Here is a 24,552-nt window from a genome sequence, read left to right as displayed (position 1 = left end):
CAATATGTAAATATTCTTTCAACCTATGGATTTGTAAACTCTGTAACTAATTATTCCTTGCTGTATTCCTGGTCCAGGGGGTTAGTGGTTAGGCACAGTGTTGGGACGGGAATGTTAAGATGCTTTCTCAATTCGACCTCTTCAAATGGCAAGCAAAAACTATTATCCATATTTAATACATGACTCCTTCTTTATATATACATCAAACCTCTCAATGTGGGAATTTGACTCATGGAACATTAAAGGGCTCCAGAATAAAAAAAAAACTTTTTCTACACCTCACTCTACAAGCGAAAGCAGATTTTATAATAATTCAGGAGACACATTTAACCACGGAACAATGGTCAGAAATCAGAGGGAAAAAATGGATAAGAGAAATTATAGCTTCTGAAGGTAAATCCAACAGTGCGGGGGTAGCTATTATAATTAAAAAGAGTTATCAACACAAAATTCTCGAAACAAAAATGGACAAAGAGGGTAGATGGTGCTTTGTAACACTTTCATCTCCATATCTTTCCAAACCCATTCTGGTACTAAATGTATATGCCCCTTGTAATAAGCAACACTTATTCTATGCATCTTTATACCCTATTCTGAACCAATTCCAAAACCATTATATGATCCTAGGTGGTGATTGGAACTCATATCAGAATCCAGAACAGGACAAATCAAGTTTAACTCTACCACATAACAAACAAGCATCGCCAGCTTTAAAAGAACTTAAATATGATTACAAACTTTATGATCCCTTCAAATATGGTGATAGTACAGACAATCCTAGTAAATTTACATTCTACTCCAACTGCCATAAGATGTGGTCGAGAATAGATTTCTTTTTAATCTCTGAAACACTCATCACCTTAGATCCAAAATTGCGTATACACCCTAGATACATCTCAGACCATTCCAAAATTTCTCTAAATATTAATGGAAATCTCAAAAACTTTATATTAAAAAGAGGTTACAAAAAAGAGTTAATCGATGAAATTAAAGACATTCTTAAGTCAATTCTATCAAACATTCCGAATTCTCAAGTACCTCTGGATATTGAATGGGCGGCAACTAAAGTGATAATTAGGGGAATCTGTATTAAAAAAGCAGCTTACTATAAAAAAATTAAACTCAAAGAGGAACAGGAGTTAGAGACCAAAATACAACTACTTGAACATGAGCTAGTAACTAATTTCAATACTCAAACAGAAACAGAAATCTTCAAACTCCAAAAGGATCTTTACCTTATACATAATAATAGACTTTCATTTTATGAAACCAAAATGCTAGCTAAATATGCTAACGAAATCCAAACTCCTTCCCGAGCACTAGCCAGAATTATAAACCTAACCAAATCCACCTCTCAAATATCTGAAATTCTCTATCAGAACAAACACTTTACTAAAAATGAAGACATTATTAAAGCATTTGAACTTATATACACACAAACCTATGGAGAATAAATAACTCTACCCTCATTAGAGGATAGATCATGTTTTTTCCAAAACATCAAATTCCCGAAATTAGATTTAAATCAACAAGAGAAATTAAGTGAACCCATCTCTATAGAAGAAATAACCTCAGCAATCCAACAAATGAAATTACACAAAGCCCCAGGCCCAGATGGTTTTACTACGGAATTTTATAAAACCTTCTACCCCATCATAGCCCAAATTCTATTTCATATTCTGAACTATATAATAAATAATGAAATCTCGGATATACACTTTAACGCATCCAAAACTATTTTTATACTTAAAGAAAAAGCTGACCCTAAAAACTCAGATAGCTATAGACCCATATCTCTATTAAATATTGACACTAAGATATTATCATGCATACAGATTGAAAAATATAATGGATAAAATTATTTCCCCAGAACAGTCGGGATTTACATTAACTAGACAAATGAGCAATAATACATTAACACTTAATACATTAATCTCATACGCCAATCAAAATAATCTAAATTTATATGCTCTTATCATTGATGCCCATAAAGCCTTTGATAGAGTAAATTTAGAATTTTTATTCCAAACCTTACCTTACTTTAATATACTACAAAATTGTATTAAAACCCTACAAATATTATATAAGAACCCGTATACATCTCTTTACATTAACAGAACTGCTCAAATAGGATTCTCATTAAAAATGGAACCCATCAAGGTTTTCCTTTATCTCCATTACTTTTTAATTTATACCATGAGCCTCTTTTCCTAAATATAAAACAAAACACATACCATAATCCCCCAATAATCCACAACACCAAAATCTTCTTATCGGCTTTTGCTGATGACCTGAATATTTATTGTACCACACCAATCTCAGACATCAACAAAATTCTATCCACTATTGAACACTTTTTGATTATATCAAATTACAAATTAAACCTTAAAAAAACTAGCATTTTCCCTCTAAAAACTCCTAAACCATTCTCTCTTTTGCTACTATTAGGGAAATTAAAAACTGAGGAAGTAATTAACTACTTAGGTATCACATTCTCTACAAAAAACAAGGAGTTTTACTCGAACAATATAAAGCAAAAATGGCTAGACATTTCACTAGACCTTAATAGATGGAAAAATTTGAAACTACCATTTTTGGCCAAAGTTTCCATAATTAAAATGAACATCTTACCTAGATTATTATATATCTTCATGAATTCCCAGATAACCATACCCAAGAACTTCTTTAAGCAAATACACACCGAGCTTGCAAAATTCATTTAGGAACCAAAAAAAAAACAGAATCTCGTACGACAAACTACCAATTCCCAAAAATAAAGGTGGACTAGACCTTCCAAACTTTGAGACATACTACTTAATCATAAACACCAATAGAGTTTTACAGGTAGCTGAACACAACCCAAAAGACAATGCCTGGTGCCCAAATTGGATTAGAATCTACCACAATCATACTAAAAGTCTAGACATTAATCCCAAAACATTACCATTTCTAAATACCAGTTTTATTAAATCTTGTAACTTAATAGAACCCCTCAAACATTCCATTTTACTAACACAAACACTTTTCAAATCTCTAAACCTTTTACAAGCTATAATGACATTACAACCCTTACATAAAAACCCTAATATTAAAATAAATAACCAAACTTTAAACCTAAACCAATTCCTGCGTCTTCTAAACATAACAATCCAAGACATATATCCATATTTAAATTGTCCTGTGCAAGAACTCAGGAACCAATTGAACCTCCCCAAATCATACTTACTGATCCTGAGACAGATTAAAGAATTATGTATCAGCTACTTACACAGTTCTAACATAAACAATAAAGATTTAGCAACGTGTAACTTACTTTGAAAGACTTTCCTCTCAACAAAAAAATTTACTACATTTACATATAAAATGATTAAAGACATTAAATTCAAGGATTATATCCTCATTTCTGATTATTGGAGGAAAAACCTCTCTCACACTGACAACCATCAATTTTCTAATAGTTTTTCCTATGCAAAAACTAGTGAATGAATTACACAAAGCTAAATATACTACCTGTTTTGAATTATAAGGATCATAAGGATTATAAGAATTTACTAGGCTATCGACCCGGAAGTCATTTTAATCCCAGCTGTTTCATCACAATGTAATTACATGAAATGATAGTCAATACCCAAGATTGCATTTAGTGATGACTGTCCATGTCCAGGAGGGTTGTGGGTGCTATCCCCGGTAAGAATTTAAGGTGCAATCATCTGCAACCTTGGTCAGCCACAACCCCTTACTTTTGACCTAAACTTCTCTAAAGTATATAGCAAACAGTATGTGCCTAGCATTGACACCTGCAGCACCCTGCTGGTAACAAGTCTGCTGGCTGATGTGGAGTTACCCACTTTGTGTGTGACCAGTTTGTGAGCCAGTTGGTAACCCACCTTACAATGAAGGGGTTTACATTCAGTTTAATTAGCTTATCAGTAATACCTGAATGTGGGATTGAGTTGAAAGTCTTTGCCAAGTCAAGGTATGCTGTGTGCACAGATTTGCCCTTGACAATGGCTCTGGTCACATTTTCAAACAAGTCCACCAGATTAAACAGACCGGATCTGTCTTTGATGAAGCTGAATTGGGTAGGGCTTGGAAGTCACTTATGTCTTAATTTATGAGGTCTGTAATGATATATTCCATGGCCTTACTGGTCAGCCTTATGGATCTGTAATTCCATGGGTCTGTTGCTAGGCCAACTTTGTGGAGGGGAATAACTACTGCTGTTCTCCAACCCACAACAACAAAGCCTGTGGTTAGGCTATGGTTGAAAAGGGTACTTAGTGGTGATGCTAAATCATGTTTTAGTCTGTTTAGAAGACAGCCTTAGATGTCATGTGGTCCCATAGATGCTGTGTTTTTTGCCTTGGACAAGTCTTTGAGAACCTGGTCTTCAGATATATAGGGCGGGGGGAGTTTGGGGGAAGGTTTGTGATAAGATAGGAGGGGATAAGGAAGTGAAATTTTCACCATACCTATCTGCTGGCAGGTTTTCTATCTCTGCAGAGTCAGTGTGTGTTATATCGTTTGGTCACTAGTTCTCCACATGCTTGGGTCTTACCTTTTAGGGTACATATGTAGCTGTAAAAGGCCTTATGGTTATCCTTGGTTGTACTTGCTAAGTTTCTCTCAAAGGAGCATTTAGAAGATTTGACAACTTGTCTTATTTGCCTGTTTAGGCTGAGGAGGGTGCTTTTCCATTGTTAGGGCCTTGCCTCTGTTTACTTGGACAGTAACTTTTATATTTATTGCAAACTTTGTTGATGCTGGATGTCTACCATGGCATCTTGTTTTTACTTGGGGCTCTTGCTTTGATTCTTTCTAGCACAGCTGGGTTTTTACACTTAGTAAATCTAGTAAATCTATTACTTGCCCAAATTTGTCTATCCAGATGTTTAATAATAATACTAGAACCTCCATTTATATATCTACAAAATTTACATTCTTGACATCAAAATGTTCCCATAATTTTTGTAAAATCTATTCTTTCCTTTTCTGCTTTCAACAATTGATTTAATATTATGTGTTATTTTATAGGTGAAACAAGGATTAACACCAATAATTTTTATAAGATCTTTGTTTCTTATTATTATCTTCCAATTATTAAAAATTATTTTTTGATGCCAATTGCATCATAGAAATTGGCAATGGAAAGGATCTACCAAAACAGCCTTGTTTAACATCATTTCTATTGAAATTTTGATATTCCTGAGACAAAATTCGTGCAAACATACCAATTATTTTAGCTATAGCATTGGAAATAATATCATTTAATATTTTTTATTGGTATTCTCTTTGAAAACATAGATCCCTTAAGTAGGTTGTCTCTAATTCAAACACATAAGTTTACTTGCTGATCTGCTTAGTCTAATAAATTGACATCTGTTGCATTTTTTAAGTAGTAAGGATGCTGACTGTTAAAAAAGAATACTTATTAACAAAAGTAATTTTTCTAAATATTTTACTATGAAAATGCCAATTTAATAAGTCTAGACTGAGATTTACATCTACAAGTTGAGCCACATTCCAATAATTACATATAGTGAACCTTAAAAAACTTGTGGTAATGTTTAAATAGTCATAAAATACTTTAAATTCCTCTCCACTACCTTTCCAAATAAGAAACAAATTATCTATGCAATGTTTGTAAATGCAAACTTGTTAAAAAAGTGGGTGTTTAACCATAAATTCTTCTTCCCACCACGACATCATTATGTTGGCAAAAAAGTGTACCACCCTTGCTACCATGGCAATACCTTTTTGCCAATAATAGTTATTAAATGTAATAAAAATATTTTCCAACATTATCTCTAATAAAAAAATCATAATAATATAACTATTAGTAAAAGTTCCAAACCTTGTCAAATAATTTCTAATAAATTCAATACCACGAAATGTTATAATACTAGTGTATAATGAGGCCATATCTAAGGTAAACATCATAGTTTCATTATAATTAAATTTATAGTTGAAGAAAATGTCCAGCAATATCCTTGAATATTTTGAATAAACTCAAATTCATGTACAATAGGATTTAGTACAGAATAAAAAAAAACAGAAATGGGTTTAGTTTTATAAAAATTGGCAGCTACTATGGGTCTAAAAGGTGGATTATATACCAAATTGCAGCAATTAGCAAACAGATATTGGCACAGTGGATAATGTATTCACCTCACAGACGTAAGGTGCTGTGTTTGATTTCCATGTTGTTGATTTGTCTATATAGTTGGTTTATACTTCAGAACACTCTTAGGAGAAAGCATTTCATTCAGTCCTGGCTTAATAGTAGCATTAGGTCTTGTTTTCCATTTTAACTTTTTTTGTTATAGCAACAATTCACCATTGCCTCCCCGTTCTGACACATAAACTCTATCAGTCACAAAAATTATAAATTTATTGAAACCAGGGCATTCAAGTGTGTGTTTATAAAGAGAGTTGGTCAATTTTTAATCTCATAAATACTTTTTTAACATCCTAATCATTTTGCCTATATAGAATGCAGGGCATGCTGTACATGTTGCAATGTAGACTATCATCTTAGTGTTGCAACTATGAACCTTTGGACATATTATAGTTTTGTCAAAACCTTTGACTATCACATATCACCCATCATTGATGAATCTACAGTATTTACAACAGCCACACTTAGTCATCTTTGAACATCTATGATGTTCATTCTCACTACTCCTTTTTTCAAAAATATTTTTCAAATTGTCACCTTTTTTTAGGTAATCTTAGAGTGGGTACCTAGTGTTTACTTGTAGTCCACTGCATAAAAACATGTCCCAAGTATCAGGGAGTATAGCTCTAATTTTTGGTGCATTATAGTTATAAACTATTGCCATTGCTCCACGTTTATGGTGAGTGCCATCTCCCCTTTTACAGTGTTGGTGCCAGCTATATTATTAAGGGATGTTTTTCATCTCAAAATAGGGGCAAATTTGTCAACCCTCCCTATGAAAATCTCATTCACTACTGAATTCACAAAACAGAAATAGATAGGATAACATTTCTCCAGAAACAAATTACCTAATTTAAGTAACTTAGTCTGAAATGTAGCATCCTCTGAAACCAGTCTAGAAAGACAGATAATTTGTCCTTTAACGATGTTCTTTTTCTGATAAGAATGATGACTGCTGCCATGATGTAATAAAGAGTTGGAAAATGTCTCCTTCATGTAAATATTAGACATGTATCTCTTGATAGCATAATTTTTGGAGATAGCAATGTCTTAGTAATAATAGACTCCATACTAATATTGAAGGTAAACTTCAAAAAATTGGTAGAGTCACTTAATTCTGTCAAAAACAAATCAAAGGTGAAAAGTTCACCAGTCCACAAAATGAGTATATTATCAAAAAAAATGATAATAGTGAAGCACACTCTTAAAATATGAAGAAGTAGAAACACAGTTGTGTTCCCAGTCAGCTAAGACTAAATTAGCATAAGTAGGAGCACATCTAGCCCAGATTGCCACCCTTGTCAGCTGTTGGTAATATTCACCATCAAAGTATACAAGGTTATTTTTCAGGACTATCTCCTACAGTTCAAATAAAATATATATTTTTTTTCATTAGGATTTTGGATTTGTCCTTCATTGGCGTATTTTGAAAATGTTCCATACCAGTGTCATGTGCAATGACTGAAAATAAATTAATAACATTAATTATGACTGACCAAGACTGAAAATGATTAACATATATAGATAGTAATGAACACCAAATTTTCATCAGAAGGTATAGCACTAAATAGATGTAACAGATGCCAAGAGTTTTGAATGATGTGCCCAAACGTTTCAGGACCATCAAAGTGATACAGTTTAAGTAAATTCAAAAATATCCAAGAATCTCTGGGATAAAAATTAGACATCTGTTCTACTGTATTTAATATACCACCGACTTATACTGTTATTGATTTAGTTTTACTATTCCTGGCAAACACTATTGGCCTAAATGGAGACTGTCTAACATCTATGTGAATTATGGGTATACCAAACAATTTACCAAACCTAGGTTGTTCAGTGTATAAAAATTCATATAAGGCAAAATTGATATACCCTTGATTTAAAAATTCAAATATATAGTCATATGATGTTATATATTTCTTGCACAAAACATTTTTTAACTAACCTATAACAATTATTTTCTGAAAGATGTTGCAACATCAATTCAATGTATGTTTCTCTATCCATTAAACTACACCATTGCCCTTATAAGGTTTCATAATTCTAACTGTAAATCAGTTAACGTATTTATTTCATGTTTAGACAGATTAGTACTTTTTTATTTAATTTGCCAGCCAATAATTTTCTAAAATCACTCTCACACAGTTAAGCAAAAACATTCAATGCATTATTCAGACATGGATTTAAAGTACTTTTTCTCTTAAACTGGGAATCCATATTCATATTAGACTAAGCCACGTCATGTAAAATATACTGTAAGTTAAAATGTTTGTTATACAGCTATAAATACAACACCAAATTCACCAAGTTAGCTCAAGGAATTAATGAAAACCTTTTACTGATAACCTATATGTAAAACTCAAAAAGCATAGAGGATCTAAGGCTGTTGATGGGACATGTGGCCTGCAATGTTTCCTTCCCAAACTCCTTCCTCTATGAGTTCCTCTTCTTCTGGAACTCCCCTTCTGTTTCACTGATGGAGGCTTTGGGGGGGAGGGGTAGAGTGCTCAGTCTCTTCAAAAATATTAGAGTCACTATTGGTGGATGAATAACCACCTGCCATATATTGAGGTTCATTCTGCTTTAACCTCCCAGTCCATCTAGGAAGAGGTGGAAAATCTTCCCTGTAAAAGTAGGTTTGGTTGAGGTAACTTTAATACCACTGTCTCCCTGTAATGACTCATCACCATCTTCAAAATGTTTTTTATTTAAAATTTAAGCAGTGTTGTTACAATATGCCTCTGCATCTCTATCCAGCTTTTTACATTTCTTCACAAGAATTCTTGCTTCCTATCTATATATATATATATATATATATATATATATATATATATATATATATATACACACACACACACACAAATTTCATATATATATATATATATATATATATATATATATATGTGTGTGTGTGTGTGTGTGTGTGTGTGTGTGTGTGTGTGTGTGTGTGTGTGTGTCTGTGTCTGCATATATGTGTGTGCTACATCTATGTATACACATACACAGACAATGCGTACTCATGTAGTAGTTTAGATTATACTAGTAAGTGGTAAATGGACAGATAAGACAGGCAAACAAGCAATTTAGTGGCAAGGCTGGTTTTAGAAGTTAAATTAAGAGGAGGTCTGTTTCATCACATATGTTGATAATGAACATTACTTATAGCATATTGTATTATATAACCCACGGCTGGGTGTGGGTAATGCTGTATTAACCCATGGTTGGCATGGCTTGGTCATGAGGGCACAGGCAGAGTGACCAAACAAAGCCAACCATGGTTAAATCCAGCACTACCCACACCCAGCCATGGGTTATTGCTATTATACAATAATGTAATCTTTTGTTGTGTTATGCTTGTGTTGTTGTTATTTAGGTTTTTGTTTGCTTTACTTTGCATTTTAACACTTTTTGTGAGATAAAACAGTCCTCACTTGTACTTCATGTTTATTGTTTATGTTATTTGTCTTTTAATTTAAATACAAGCTATTATTCATTTTTCAGAAAATGTTAGGAAATAATTATATAAGTAAATATATTTTTTAAAGCTTTTGGTATGTCTTGGTGTTGTAGTTTCTTTTATATTTCTATATTGCTTCTGACTTGATGGTTGTCTGTGTTCAGATGTTGGCTTGAGTTCTTGTTAGTATAGTACCTGTAATGAGAGTTTATAGTTAGTTTTATATATATATATATATATATATATATATATATATATATATATATATAAATTTTATACCTGTATATATATATATATATATATATATATATATATATATATATATATATATATAGGGTTTTAGTTATTTTGTTGGGTTTCTATGTTGTAGATGTTTATTGTTCCATACTTTATTATTTTTTGTTCATCTTGTGGTTTTTCTGATTCATTTTCAAGGTATCAATGTTCTATGTTATGGAGTTTCATTTTTTTTTTCTTGGTCCTTTCTCTGTTGTATTATTGATATTCCTGTGGATTCAGCAAGCCCAGGGCATTATAATGAACGTGTGTGCTGGCTGCCCTGGAAGCTATCATGACTCCCACATCTGGCATCTGACGCAGCTGTACCAGAGATTTGCCAGTGGAGACATCCCTTACAGTCACCTAGTGGGGGATGCTTTGTATGCACTGGAGCCGTGGCTGATGATACCCATCAGAAATGCACACACACCCGAACAAGAACTCCATAATGTGGCACATGCACAGACCAGAATCATAATAGGCCATGTGTTTGGGATGCTCAAGTCATGGTTCCATTGCCTGGACACATCTGGTGGAGCACTGCAGTACTCACCAGCTACATGTACCCAAATTGTTTGTCGTATGTGCCATGCTACACAATCTGATCCTGTGGAAACAGCTGCACAGGCACAGAGTGACTCAGAGGAGGAACAACCAGAGTCTGCCCCAGTAGGCAGATGGAGGCATGTCCAGTATGCCCTGGCCTTGGCAAAGAGGCAACGCATAGCACATACACTGACACAGTATGGACCCGGGGAATGATACCTCTCTCTAACTCACACAAACAGTAAAAGGGATGCCAAATATGACACTACCTGTGCTCAAGCATGTATAGGGAGTGTACTATGTGCATCCGACATAGGCAGCCCCCAGCACCATCCTCAATACTGGCACACCCACAAGGTAAGTCACTCTCTTTACCAATTGCTAATTAGAGTAGTATGTGTTATGTGTATCTATGGTGTGGGTGTGAGCATGCAAGGGAATTGGGTGGCTGAATGGGATGCCAGCAGATAGTAGACACCTATAGTGGCAGCATGAGATCTGTAACAAATACTGGTGTCACCATAGTAGCCAGTACTACACATGGTGACAAAACCCACTGCAGGAAATGCGCTGGGCCACATGTGTGTCCATATGACACACACATGCCAGTCAGGGAGGTTCACATACCCAACAATAGTCTCAGCCAGCAGGACAGGTGTAGACAAACACAAACAAAGGCTGTGCCAAGGCCTCTGAATGATGCCTATGGGTAACCCCCCGCCAGGCCTACACAGACAGACTACATCAGGTCAGCAAGTGGGATGTTAGTTCTGAAGGGTAGAAAGTCAGAAAATTATATGTAGGTCAATCAATGCTAAGACCTGTAGTACACTGCTATGCCTGTAGTCAGCATGATGGGTTAGAGTACAGAATGAAATGAAGTACCTGACATACCAGTACAGTCATAGCAAATGTGTACAAGTGTCAGGTGTTCACCCCCCAATCTTGTGTAGCAATGTAGAAACAGTCAGGTGTACCCCCCATATCCTATGTAGACATGTAGTAACAGTCAGGTGTGCCCCCCCCAATCCTGTGTAGCAATGTAGTAACAGTCAGGTGTGCCCCCCATAGCCTATGTAGACATGTAGTAACAGTCAAGTGTGCCCCCAATCCTATGTAGAAATGTAGTAACAGTTAGGTGTGCTTCCCATTCCTATGTAGACATGTAGTAACAGTCACGTGTGCCCTCCCAGTCCTGTGTAGCAATGTAGAAACAGTTAGATGTGCCCCCCATAGCCTATGTAGACATGTAGTGACAGTCAGGTGTGCCCCCCGATCCTATGTGGAAATGTAGTAACAGTCAGGTGTTCCCCCACAATCCTATGTAGACATGTAGTAACAGTCAGGTGTGCCCCCAAAATCCTGTGTAGCAATGTAGAAACAGTCAGGTGTGCCCCCCCCATATTCTTTGTAGACAGTAGTAACAATCAGGTGTGCTCCCCCAATCCTATGTAGAAATGTAGTAACAGTCAGGTGTGCCCCCCCCAATCCTATGTAGACACGTAGTAACAGTCAGGTGTGCCCCCCAATCCTATGTAGAAATGTAGTAACATGTATGTGTAGGTATAATACCAGTAGAGCATAGATGCCCAGAGGTGGCCAAGGTAGCAGGATAGATTGTAGCATGTGTACAATATTCAGGTATGTGTGTGCTAGGTTGGTGTGTGTGTTTCATATTGTGTGAGAGTGGTTAATATGTATGTATGTTGAGGCATGACCTGGTGGGTATTGTCCACTACTGCTGATGACATAGCCATGTCCTCACAACTGCAGTGCCAAAGACAATTCCCACCAGTATAACACATGCTAGCAGTAAGCCATTGTAAATGCATGGTGTTAATACATGTCACTATCTGAAAGATTGACATGGCATGGCTGTTGGGCTAGATATAAAAGCATACACAGGGGAAAGTACCCCAGACATACAGTATATAATGTGTAACTGTGAAATGGACACACCCTTGGAATTGTACATACAGGTATGCATTGCATTATCTTAGCCTGTAGTAGGGAATACTGGCGTTGTCTGCCCGAACACTTGCAGATCACAAAGGTGATAGGACTGATGTATTGGGAAACAGCTGATGTACCTGCACATGCCAGCATAGCTCGAATGCCCCATGCATATCTGTGCATGAGATGCAAGCAGTGTCCATAGCACACATGCACCCAGCTCACCCAAACACCACCCACAGGTATCTCTCTGGTCATATCCCTGCTGTTGGGAATGGATACAATATGACCCCCACCTATATATGGCAACAGCGAAATAATGCAGCCTGCAGTGGAGGTGTCCCATGCAGGTGTGTCCCTAGCTGTAGGTAGCACCCTGACACCGCCTGATCAATACTGATAGAAAGTATCGGCATGAACTAGCACACCTGTCACCCCAGGGGAATATACTGTATGGTGGTCTGGGACTGCAGGACTGACAGAATGCAATGGCCTGCCACAGCTGGCCTACATCACTACCTAATAGCCTACAGGCCTCTGCCAAAGGCCTGCATCTCACACATACTGTCAATGTATGGTATGTCATGGACACCCAAATAATAACATAATATACTCCACATAAGCCATATACAAGGCCATGTGGACAAACCACAGTAACATGTCCACCATGTCCCACTGCATGAACTGTGGACTGTGTGTGTGTGTGTGTCTCTGTCTGTCTAGGGAACAATGTTTTTTAGGCTAGTCATACTCACTACAATTCAAATGCCCTACTTTGGCAAGGCTGCTGATGTCATTCACTATGAAATACACCTTTGGGAAAGGTGTGGCCCGGTAATCTCTGTGGCATGTCCTGTAATAGCATAATGCTGTAGTGTGATATAGCACTTTGGTAGGGGTTCTATTCCCACACAATGCAAGTGTGGTTGTTTGTGCGTGTGTTTCTATGTCTGTGTAGGGAACAATGCTTTTTAGGCAAGTCACACTCACTACATTTCAAATGCATTACTTTGGCAAGCCTGCTGATGTCATTCACTGTGAAATACACCTTTGGGGAAGGAGTACTCCAGTAATCTCTGCGGCGCAACCTATAACTGGATAATGCTGTAGTGTAATAAACTAGTTATGTAAGAGTTCTATTCCCAGATGTGGCAGATGTGTGTGTGTGTGTGTGTGTATGTTTGCATGTGTGTGTGTGTGTGTGTGTGTGTGTGTGTGTGTGTGTGTGTGTGTTTGTCATTCATATCCTGTGTAAAGTTGGCTGTAAGTGTGTAACAGCTGGACTCATTTTGGAACAGGTTTTGCAAATTTCTTATATGGTGGCCCTATCACAATGTTCACCTTACAGGGATAACAGATGTGAAATAACCGAGAGGCTGGGGTGGCTAGCCATACCCCTACATGTGATATCAAGCCCTGGCGAACAATGTTAGCAACCCTTGTATTACACAGAGAACACTCTCAACCCATGCCTCATACACAAACACACTTGCATAGGCAACAACTGCTATGTTGGCAGTACCCTGCATATTTCCCACAGATAGTAACCATAGTGTGATCACAGTGGATGACAGAGGGCATGGCACTCTGGCCGTCAGTAAAATATGCACATAAATGCAGACAGTGTGCCTTCACTATGCTCCCACTGGACGCCTATAACACCTGTGGTGCCATCAAATGTGACCCACAAAGGATATACCATGCCGTATACACATGCCCTGTATGGCCAGATGCCACTGACACCAGGGAATACCTGTTATCATGCTATCAATGTAGGTGAAGGGTCAACCTGCTGTCCATTACCTGTTCCCAGCACATGAGGCCAGGACAGGCACATCTGATTATAACAATCTGTGTAATAACATGGGCCAGATACCCCAGGGACAGTTCCACATGTCTCTGTACATGAATGTGGGATGTGTGCACATCCCAGACAGCGTCCATGTCATGGACTAAAGACCACATACATGGCAAGCATCCAACAGCAATGGCCACACACAATTGTTACCCAGGTGACTGGATGGTGAATACAATACCCACCTGTGTGGGCCAATTCAGACACTACACTCCTGAGCCACACTGCAGACCATTGTCATGTGGCCTGATGCCAAGGTATACCCTTCACCTAGCCTTGTATAGCCTTCTGGCACAGTCAACCACTACACACCCATGATGCAATGCAAGCATGTATGTCAGTACTGGCACCCTGTGTCTGTGTGTGTGTGGTGTATGATGCTTTTGATCACATTCTCACTCACTACAACCCCCATTGGCATACTGAACCATGCTGTCTGATGTCAAACACCTCCATATACCCTTTTCCCATATAACCTCCGGATAACCAATGTGGTGCATGTGATACATGCACAGTACTGTATTGTGGCAAACTAACTTGTGAGGAGGTGTATTCCTAACCCTGCCAAGTGTGTCAATCTGTGTGAGTCCCTGAGAGAGTGTGGCTGTGTTGATACTGACACCTGTCCATGCAGACAGGCACATGTACTACACCTACCGTATCGCTACCATATCACTGTTGCAGATGTCACTCACCATCACATATATGTTTGGAGAGCTCTTCTACATGTAAGCTATGTGGTGTATCCAATAACTGCATGGACATGTGATAGCAATACATAGTCAGGGGTTTGATACCCTGTACTGGTAGGTGTGTGACACACACATGCTTAGGTTTTACTCTCCCACCCCCTCCCTGACTTATCTTTGCCTCTGTCTGCCTCTCTCACTCCATCTCTGGTGAATGTGGAGAACTACACCTGCTTTGCTTAGGCAACAGCATGTGTTTTGTAAGTGATGCTCATGATCAGCTGAAGGCCTCTGCACGAATCGCTGCCCTCCTCTAGCTACTTGCATGTGGAACAACTGTGGTAACATTCCCATAGCCAACTGCATAGAAACACACTCCAATATCTAGGAACATCATGTTGGTGTTGGGCCTTTTCATTCACTGTGCGTATGACCTAGATGTGGTGTTTGGCAAACAGCATCACAGATGGCTTGAGGATTCACCTCTAACAACATACACTGTGGAAACAGGCCAACACACAGGAGGGGGATGAGCCTGACATGACTACAGACTGTGAGTGTTGCTATTCTGCATTTGGAGTAATGTTGGTTTAACAGGGTGTGTGTAGATATGGCTGGTCTACATGTTTTAATAGCTGTCATGACAGTGCTATGTTTGTGAGGAAACCCCCACCTGTAGGGTCATCTGCAGACTGGACAGTATGTGGTGCCTTTTGTTTCTTGTGTTACTCACAGAGCACCTATCTGTGAACCACAGAAGCATAGTGTGAGGATTGCAGTCAGTACATGGTGATAGCCCGGAGAGTTACTGACTTCATATCCCTCATAAGACATATGTCACAACAAACCCTGGTACAACAGTAAATGTAAGAGGTTATCACAGCAACATGTCAGTACTGGCCCTGTGTTTGCACCTCAAGCCACAACTCTGTCAACCGTTGTACATATATCATGCAGTAAGAGGTGCATATGTTCTGTACACCATCATTTATTGACGTCATATCTGACAAGCCAGTGAGATATCAGACTGCTACACATGTTATGTATAGTAGTGGTTATATTTGAGGACATAACCTAGGCATTCTGTGGTTGTGTGTACAGTACTGAGGTCTGTGTACATATGGTGATTGCTGACAGTGTGTGTATTGTGAATAAATACCTTGGACTGTGTATAGACTGTGGTAGATTTCATTGTTCTTGGCCCTGTTCTATCTGATGTAACATGCTGCTCCACTGTATGTTACCCTATCAGCTTACATGTTTGTAGGGCCAAATGCACACATGTCCCATACCACAGACAGGCATCGGACCACACCATGTATTGGCCCAGTATATGTAGGGTTAGTGTGTGAGTGGCACATATGAGGATGGTGTTGATCAGATAGTCCATATACTGTAATATTACGGTAGCTTACCATATGTGGCTGTGGCTGTGTTCACACTGGTTGTGGTTATGCACTTTCATACAGGTGTCTGTTACTCTGTGCTGTGACATGTCTGTAGAGCCTGCTATATATGCAGGTACATGTGTATTCCCCATAAGAAATGTAGGCCAGTGTTGTGGCAGTCTGCCTGTAGCCTGCACAGTGCCTTGTTGCATGCCTAGCAGCTTAGTGTACTTACCCAGTGTGATGTTATGTCTAGTTATTTCCCAGATGTACTGCTGCCAGGCCACCATAGCAGTCATGCATGTCAGACAAAGCAGTGGGATGCTGTACAGATTTATGTCACTAACTAGTGGGTAGTATGTGGCCATGGCACCTCTGTACCAGCAATTATTATGTGTCAGGACAGACAGGGGTGTGTGAATGCATAATCTATGGAGGCAAATGCATACCAGTATTTTCATGATATACCCATCTACATGGCTGTTAACATCCACATTGTCAGGCTTGGTCCACATGTTTTGCACTAAGGGGTTCTGTGTATACCTCTGGACTGACCAGAGTGTGTCAGACTGTCCACATTTATTGGCCACATTTCTGCTGTAATCCACAGGATCATTACTGTGTTAGCAGTGGTACTGTACTATGATGTCCTTAGGATGTCTGTCAGTAGCCAATTGCGCACATGTTAAAAGCAGAAGTGACCTCCCACACACAACATGTCTGTGAAAACAACCCCTATTACAGTAGCAATAGTTTACATATATACCTGCAATACATACCTGACATCCCCTTGCACTAAGAGGTTGGAACTACTGGGGCTGAGGTAGGGCTCCACTCCATGTTCAGGGCATATGGTGAACATATATGTATATATAAATATATAATTATCCCTATATCTATATAGATATATACACATATACATAGTGACATACATAGATGGATATGTATATGTACATATATATACATATAAACACTCAGATATATACATATACACAGCAATATATGTCTACAAATATACAGATAGAGATACATATGCACATATACTTATGGATATCTACATATATATTGACAGTAATAGATATATCAGAATAGATATGTATGCATATATAGTTATAAATATCTATATATATATATATATATATATATATATATATATATATATATATACACATAAATAGGTATATCTGTACACATAGGATGTGCATACATATATAGCTTTATATACATATATCTATATCTATGTATATATATATATATAAATATATATATATATATATATATATATATATATATATATATATATATATATATATATATATACACACACACACACACACACACACACACACACACACATATATATATATATATATATATATATATATATATATATATATATATATATATATGTACATACAAAGAGATGTACACATGGCCATATACATGTTCCACTATACAGATGTGTATACAGACATATGTATGAATATACATGTGCATGTACATGTAGACATGTATCAACCTATCATATGTATATATCCATATTCCTGTCATGTGTAAACCTCACGGTTGTGTATACCCTCCCAGATGTATCTCACCGCATGTATCTGCTAAGTGTACATTATGGTAAAACGACATATGTGATGCTACACTCATATTAATAACAAGTACTACACAATTTTGGAAGTAAAGGCAATTGTTCAATACTAATCAATATGTGTATTGACAGATATATTGGAAAACAACAGCTGTCTTCGCAGTGGTCATGGTGTAGTGGTTAAGTGTTGTGACTATAGTGTACAGGGTCCTGCGTTCAAGACCTGCAAGTGCTGTTCATTTTGTTGCTGGGCAGAACAAGGGCTGTCGGATACAGAGTGGGTAAGGCAGTTTTGAGCGGCTTTAAGCACATTTGCATGGGCTTGTGTGATGCTAAGCGGTGCTAAGCTATGAGTAAATGTGTGGCTGCTTACACAGTGCAGGCTTCACTTACCAGTGTGCATGTCAGCTTAGCTGTTATATTGCAGCAATATTGATACCTGCTAAGCATGGCTTAGCCCTGGCAACCAGTTCACACCACCCAGTCTGATAACATAGCAGGGTAATGACATCTGTAATAAGTGTATGTAATACCATGTACAATACATGCACCTATGTGCTGTCATTACAGTAGCAAGGGGTGTGAGTGTCATGTGTGGGACACAGATGTATATGAGGCCTGTACAGCACTGTTATCCATGTGAATGTGTTACATACAGGGGTAGTAGCCCAGGGTACATGGTGTCACACTGGCATGTAGTGTATCATGGTGGTACTACTGTTGACAGTACTTACCCAAACAAGAATAAAGTTCTAAATGTAGTACTGACAACAGGTATACATGTAGGCATAGCTGGACTCTCAGGCCTCCCTGTTGTATCCCTGGTGTGTGAGCTGTGTCACAGTATATAACCCCTACTGGGTAATGATCTGACATGTGGAATGTAACTGTAGACTATCGTCTGTACATCACATGTTAGTGAGGGCTTCTGACATGTAGTTATGGCATACATATTGTTGTCAAACATCTATTTGTCAACACATTCATCCTACTGCATAGCTACTTGCCAATCTGATGACTGTCAGTCCCTGTACAGATGTGCAGACAGCAGATATCCAGCTGGGATATGTACAGGCAACCTAAGCTTGACTGACACTGACAAGTCTGACCAGCTGTGTAAGAACTGGCACATATAGGAGATAACACCATGTACGCACCATATGCCACGGGTATCTCCACTACACTACCACAGTCAACAGAACATGCTTGGGTACAGGTCTTCATCACAGACACTAACAGGTGTTGTAATGCATGTTGCATACATGTCAACTTGATCACCTCAGTGGCCATGTGCAGGAGGCACCTGGAGGATTGGCTGATGCATGCCACTCTCACCGTGAGGGTCACCACAGTAGTGTCTGTCAATAGACTGCCTGCTGCCACATCACAGGTGGCAGGATACCACTGTACACACAACCCCTACACAACCCATCTCTCTTTGGGCAATAGCTAGGTACACAGCTATGAACACCTGCAGCAATCCACCCCAGTATTGACACATGTGTACATGTGCATAACTGAGTATAGCAGTGTCTGTGTGTTAGCACATCTGTACTTGGGAATTCCATGAGGGCCTTCACAACCACTGCAACACCCATTGCCATAGTCAGTTGTGGCTGCTGCTGTATGGGACATTCCATGTACCCTGTTAAGCTCCACTCTGTACCAGCTACACGAGCCTTGCAGTACCAGCACAACAGTGTTCTGCAAATGGGTTGAAAGGCATGGGATACCCATTGTGTTCTGGCAAGTGTGTGCATGTCCGTATATTGTTGGGTACAGCATTCTGAGGCCACATACTCCTATTACAATACCCATTGCCACACAGTAGTACAGATAGTGTTGTTGCTGCCCATAGGTGAGGCATGACAATGCAACAAACTACTAAGCATGTGGTGTGTGCATTAGATGCATATCCCTGTAGTACCACTGTTGGGATGGACATTGGGTTGTATTGTAATCATGGGCAATGTGTGATGGTGGGTATGTCAAAGTGTCATCATGGGTTCCAGTGAGCTCAATATCCACTGTGGGATGTGGGTGCTGTGTACAATGTCATTACACCATGGTACACCCGGTATATGTCCCATGTACCACTGTATGGTGACCACTGTCACCATCAACCATACAGGTAACTGATAACACACTCCAGCCCAGTTATGCATGCGCTGTGTGCATACTACCTGTAACACATTGGGCACACTGACAAGTTAGTTAGCACAGATAGGCCCAGGTCTCTCGGATGTGTGTCTGCCTGTTTTGTGTCTGTTAATGTGTATATGATGGTATGTCACACTATGTATTGTCCATATACAACCATTAGATCCCCTATTACCATACTGTACATGTCTGGGGATGTTCTGTATGTAACATGTAACCTGGAACACACCTCATCCTAAATGCTGTGTGGTGTGTGCAATGAAAGCCACACACTTCAGTAGCACTACATACCTAGGTGGGGGTCTAGTCCCAGTGTTGCCAAGTAAGAGTGTGCGTGTATATGGAAGGATCTACATCAGGTTGCTGATTATACATGCCCCAGCTGGTCACCTGTCCATGTGGCACAAGAAGTAACTGTTATACAAACCTGTGACATGTGTTCACCTGTACCCAGGATATGTCACAGCCATAGTGTCTCCACAGTGCCATACCCCTTGAGGAATATGACTGCAGACCATCCTCCTGCTGATACGTACACCTACAACACAAATGGACAACATTATGGAGACCACAATTACTCAGTGTTACTAACAGCTATAATGCATCATGGCTGGAGAGCTACACTACCTGACATGTATGCATTAAACATTAGTCCTGACAGCATGTTACATAGCAGTACATTGGTAAACCGTAGTACATTCACTGAGTGCATCAAAACCATATTAGCCTGTCCCTGCATCGATGTTATGGATGACAGGGATGTGGCACAGGTATCATCATGTGCACAGGGTGTGTTGTTGGTTTGCCAGAAACCGAGGGTGGACCATATTTTTGACACCATGTGTGTGGGTGAGGGGTGTAATTCGTTGAAGTGGGCATGGTGATGGGGTGTGTATAGGTATGGGGTTGCCCTAGGTGTGTCCATACAGTGTGTTGGTATGCATGCACACAGTTCTGCCATGTGGCTGCCCTATACAGGTGTTTCTTGGACAGCTGAAGACCATACCTGGCAGGGTGTGCAGTTCACCGCCTCCAGCCACGGACACGCGGACTGTGTCAGGGGTTCCATGGGCATGTCCAGGTACATGCCTTGATGTGCTACTCTTCTCTGATGATGACATATGTCTGCTGAAACTAGGTCTCTCCTGGGACTGGCCAGGGCCATATGCACATTGCCTGCTGTGATGTGGTGTGGACAGCACCCCTCTGCATTGCTGGGGCTGGTACTGCCACTGCGGGAGTGCCTTGGTGCCCTAGCACATCCACATCGACCACCAGCTGTTGGTGTTGCTGGCCTACGTCCACGTGGCCATCGCCTCATTCCCACCACATGTTCGAGCACAGACAAACCACGGTTGATGAGGCCCACCATCTCACCCAACCATCTAGCCATGATCTCGTTATAATCATGGAGAGCACAAGCACGTTCATGGAAGTTGTCACTTTCAGATGAGAGAGCAGCCCTCTGCAGCCTCAGGCCCTGTCTGGTGTACAGTTCCATACATGCTTGCCCCCCATGACAGTCTGAAACATGCACCTGGTGGTACCAGTTGTGGCACGTCTGCCAGGGGCATGATGACCAGCAGCCCTACCATGACCACCCCGGTACATCTGCCTATGTGGTGCCCTGCTGGACATCTGGCTATGCCTGCTGTGACCAGACACAGTAGGCATAGATACCACACTCTTCTGTGCATTGCCACCAACTGCCAACTGGTGATGGGGTATGCATAGGCACTGTAACTGTGTGCAGGGTTGGGGTGGCTAAGAGGGGGATGTCAAACGATGAAGCAGTTTCGGCCTCTGACAACCCTGCCTGTGCCTCAACAGTGCTATCATCAACTTTGGTGTCTGTATGGACACCAACATCAGATTGCATGCAGGAGGGACCCTGACCCACCTCGCCACCTCTGGAGGAAAACAGGAAATGCACTTTAAGACCTGTACAGCATTGCATAACAATGCACACACACACACACACACACACACACACACACACACACACACACACACACACACACACACACTAAAATTCCACCATAATACCTATCTGTCCCTGAGTTTACAGACAGTCCCATGTTCATTCACATAAGTTCCCCTTCCTGCATCACACTTGGTAACATACACTCATTAATACCACTCATTAACATATCATTCCTCTAAATGTCTAGACGAGTGATCACAACACAAGATCTGTTACTCCATTACCTCCTTGACTTGAATGGAGTAGGATTTACATGGCCTCACTGCTGTCATCTAGTGTTCACCCTGGTTATGTCCAGACATCATGAGCATGGGCCCCATATGTTAGGAGCTACTACATTCACTCCATAATGTCACACACTGGAGTGTCATATGTAACTATTCTCCAGTACTTGCCAGATCTGCTGCCCAATCAACTTATCATATGGACAACAGTAATATATGGATACACTCCCTGGTGGTGTCTAGTAATTCCCCAATGCATCTGTAATGCTGCATATGTGGGTAGTCATTCACCTTTCTGCTGATTGCAATATTAAGGGTGTACTTGGTGTCTACTTTCCCTCCGAATGCATGTTCCATTATATACTATTATTATTATTATAATATCAGCTGTCCTGTGATTACATGTCAGACAAGTATTCCTGGTGTCTCATGTGTCAGTCCATGTCCATGTACTGCACAATCCCGAAGGGAAGTACTGCCTGTTGAACAACCCCACAATTGCACATGTGCATACATGGTCACCCACACAAACACAAACACATGCACACACACACATCCTACATGCATCAACCCCCCTCCACTCCACCAGATTGCACTTACAGACAAAATAACCCCCCCCACACACACACACACACACACACACACACACACACACACACACACACACACACACACACACTCACTCACACCTGCAGGTGAAGTTGCACAAAGATAGTACACACAGTCCTCTCATTACCCATCTGTCAACATGCATAACATATGGTTCTCAACAGCATGCAGTGCAGCTATAGTCAATCCATGCAAGCAACAATATACATAGTTCATAGTTCATAGTTCATAATTTAGTACTAAGCTAACTGCCCTTGTGAGCCATTTTCAGCCTAGCTAATTATCCATTGTGAGACTCAAACCATGCACCTTGTGTTTGTAAGGCAAACACCTTAGCCACTACATGTATGTGATGCATGGGCTGTGTTAGTAGGTGATGCCCTTCCCCTGGAAAACACTGCACCAATGTACACAGTATTGCTGTGCACCTGTTCTGCACCCTGTCATGTACTGTGCACCAAACCTCACAGGTGTACAAGCCATTGCTGAATGTGTATTACTGTGTCAGTTATGTCTGCTCTAATGCTCACAACCCCTATGTGTTTTAGCAACACATACCTGGGATGATATGTGGACAGATGTCATTTGTGAATGCCTGATGTCTAGTTTACAGATCTCAACATCAGCGGTGCAAGTATGACCAATACAATACTATTACAATGACAACCGTCAAACCTTACCATGGCTATGGGGAGTGTACACACCCTTATTGATATGACACACTCTTCCTTGATATGCCATAGGACCACATCACCACATATATTAACATTACATGAGCCTGATATGTGACACATTCACATGCAGTATGTAAGAAATGTGTTAGGTGTGCAGATGCTGGCTGTGATGCATATGTGCATGCACTTATCATGATGGTTTGTTGCACCTATTTTTATGTGTACTACAGCAGTCACTATTCACTATTCCTGGGAGGGGTATACTAGCATGGGCCATCTGCATTTGCCAGTATATGGTCAGTCTGCCCTACACATGTCCCCCAACTCTGCATGATTGCAAGGTCTACTCGTGCACATCCCTTGGAGTTCACACACTACCGTCACTATTGCTCTGGAGTTAGGGTTACGTCTGCCACAGTTTCTGAACCTAGCTGTGTGCAGATACAGTCATTCTTAGCATCCTTAGGATCCTTGCTGCAGTGCACTGGTATGTCATGATGACACACCCTCCCCACCCTCAGCCTTTTTGGAGATGCTTGACAACTATGGCCTGCACATGTGTGTCAGTTTGCAGTGTCCCAAACACAGAACACCACGTGTAACAGCCTAGATGCAGCTAATGACTGACAAACATACAGATGTACACTGGCACCGGCACAGAACAGATGGGGATGGTGGGCCTGAGGTGGGGTGAGGCATTGGTTATGCAGCACCTGCATCTTACATTATACTGTCTGTAGGTTTCCAATGTGTTCATGGTACACCAGTACACATTGCAATGCATGACTGTTGAGGACCTTTTCTGTTATGCATACACTACATGTAGAGAGCCTTGACTGATGTTTCCTGTGGTACAACTGTCACATATGTGTACCCTAACCCATAGGCTACATGCTAGCAAAGTCCAGGCAATTGCTGACACGGGTACTGCACAGCCAGTACTTGCTGGACATTCCTGC

Source organism: Protopterus annectens, chromosome 3.part1, assembly GCF_019279795.1.
Source record: "Protopterus annectens isolate FY-2018-M chromosome 3.part1, PAN1.0, whole genome shotgun sequence".
NCBI lineage: Eukaryota > Metazoa > Chordata > Ceratodontiformes > Protopteridae > Protopterus > Protopterus annectens.
This window is presented reverse-complemented; position numbering follows the sequence as displayed.